Source organism: Camellia sinensis, chromosome 7 (assembly GCF_055761805.1).
Source record: "Camellia sinensis isolate YWXY chromosome 7, ASM5576180v1, whole genome shotgun sequence".
NCBI lineage: Eukaryota > Viridiplantae > Streptophyta > Magnoliopsida > Ericales > Theaceae > Camellia > Camellia sinensis.
The window spans coordinates 171,751,637-171,754,728 of NC_138967.1; positions in this window are offsets into that span (position 1 = coordinate 171,751,637).

The window sequence follows — 3,092 nt, forward strand, 5'->3', positions numbered from 1 at the left end:
GAAACGACACTAAATATTAAAGAAATTAGTATTCAAGAAGAAATTCAAAAAAAATAATATGAAAGATGTAAAAATCTATATAGTAACGATCCCTTAAAATTTTGGCACAAAAATAAAAGTATAACTAAATTAGATCTAATCGACCCTAATAAAATAATTAGAGCAAAATAAATAGTATATACTTATAATGATATAGAAGAATTTAGACAAAAAAGATAGAAGATCTCAAACGAGAAGATCTAATCAGAGATATTAATAGTCCACATAATAGTCTAGCATTTATGATTAGAAACCATGATGAGATTAAAAGAGGAAAAGCTATAATGGTAATAAATTACAAAAAAAATTAAATGATAATACCAAAAGATATGGTTATTTTATTCCAAATAAGCAAGTTTTTTTTTAACAGAATACAGGATGCCTCTTGGTTCTCCAAAATGGACTGTATAAGTAGATATTGACAAATCAAAATGGATAAAGAAAGTATATCACTAACAGCCTTTAGTGCGCCACAAGGACATTATGAATGGCTGGTAATGCCATTTGGATTAAGAAATACACCTCAAATATTTCAAAGAAGAATGGATAACATCTTTAAGAAACTAATAATATTTGTCTTGTATATATATATATATATGATATTTTAATTTTTTCTAGATCCATGGAACAACATAGAATAGATATCAAAATAATAATAGAAAAATGTGAAGAACGTGGAATAGTGTTAGGTGAAAAGAAATGTGTGTATGCACAAAGGAAATAAAATTTGTAGGATTTGAAATCAAGGCAGGATCAATAAAAATGTAAAGTCATGTTCTCGAAAAAAATAATAAATTTCCTAATAAAATCACGGATAGAAAACAATTAGAAAGATTTTAAGATGTTTAACTTATGCCGCAGATTTTATCAAAGACTTAGCTAAAATAAGAAAGTCTTTACAAAAAAAAAAAAAAACTAAAAAATGATGAGAGTTGGACGTGGAACTCTAGTAAAATTCTTAAAGGAAAAATGAAAAGATTTACCTACCCTAACTCTTCTTAATGAGAATGATAAGGTAGTGCTAGAAATAGATGCAAATAACAATCATTAGAGTGCTACATTAAAAATAAAGGAAAATAATCAGCTACGTAGGTTTTGTAGTGGAAGTTTTAATCAAGTTGATTGTAATTATCCCACCATAGAAAGAGAATTAGTAGCTATAATAAAAGGAATAGAAAATTTTTAAATATTTTTGGCTCCAAAACCGTTTTTAATAAGAACTTATTGCAAAGGCCTACTAAGCTTCGAAAATAAGAATTTATTTAACATATAGGCGCAAGGGAGGCTTTTATGATGACAACTCTAGTTAAAACAATTTACCTTTGATATAGAACATATTAATGATAATAAAAATAGTTTAGCAGATATTTTAACTTGAGAACTTGCAAATGGCATCTACATCCATAAGACTCACAGTATTAGAGAAGGAAACACTCTTGGTAGAGACTCCAGAAGTGCTAGACTTGATGGCACAAGATAGCGCTGAAATTATCAGAAAAATGCAGGCAGCAGAGAAGAGTTGTTCCGTGAACGAGCTCATTAGGACAACCCATTTAGTTGCCAAAACCTTTTTACGATTAAAAGTATTATATTTGTTTCTTCAACTCCCTTATGACATCCAAGATAAAATAAGAAGACGTACTTTCGTTGAGTTATTTCTAAAATGGTATGAAGAAAGTGTCACCTATCTGGGAACTTAGTAGTGCTATTTCAATGGACGAACAACCTTGTACAATTATAGAATGTTAAAGGTTTCATTCGATCCAAATAAGGTCATCAGCCCAAAAGATCCTCTCGTTCAAATGTGAAAATTGGTAATATTCAATACAGTCGATGTTTCACCTCACTCACAAAGTATCATATTCTCTAAACTCACCAAATTCGAACAATTCATGTGAAGAGAATTTATGAAGTTTATGAAGAATATCTAAACATGGCACACATGACATTTACAACTGTTCAAACGGAGGTAAATGATGAACGTCTAAATACAACTCATTATTTGATAAAAGCCAAAGACAAAAATGACGTGATCTCCTAAAAATGTGATTGGTTCAAAGATTGGGAAGCATATTTATAATAGATCCAACAGAGGTAAGGGCAAAAGGGTTTTTCATACTATCTCACAAAACTACAAAATAAGCAAGGGTTGGGTTTAAATTAGTTCATTATCGAAGGATCATTTTTACAATAACACCACCCTTGACAGAACAAATAATTATTCTAGGATTGTCTTATGAATCAATATATGATTACTTGGAATAGGTAGATTCTGGAACATATTTATCAAAAAAAAGGATGTAAATTTTTTAAAAAATATCTGATGTAGCAAGATCTAGAATAATGAGATGAAATGTTTGAAAAATATGATGAAAATTATGATCTTAGTGGTGTCATGGGTAATGAAGGAGGTATGGAATCTAGAGAATATAATGGATTAACAAAACCATGGACAGTTTGGCAAAACCGTAGGCTGAAGCTTACACCTTCATATGACTACACCACCACGTGTCTCTTATTCATAAAAAATATGTGATCACCATGTGACCACACCACCTGCTTGCTTATTTTTTGTTTGTCGTCTAACAACAATGAAATATGATATATAAAATATTTTATGTTTATATATTAGATTGAACTCCATACTTGAAGTCCACAAGGTGCCTATGTAAAGGCCATCGAGAAAAGCAAGTGAGGACAGAGATTACTAAAAGTATATTTGAAACTAAGAAAGAACTCTGGCTCTCAGGCCTTTTTAGAGTAAACAATACTCTAGTAATCTAACAGTCTATAGGCACTATTTTCTTTGTAAATTTTTGTTCAATAAATAAAAAAGTTGTTCATTTCTAGAAAAGAGAGTTACTACTGTATATCAAGTTATTGATCTTAGATCTCCTATATAATCAAAGAAACAGCATCTGAAGTTACGGTATGATGTGTAAGAGGGGCTAATTTGAGCCCACTAAATTATTTAGGCCCAATAGCCCAAGATTAGTGGGCCCGAATTTATCGCAAGTCCAAGAATCGGTGGGCCCAGATTTATCGCCATCAAA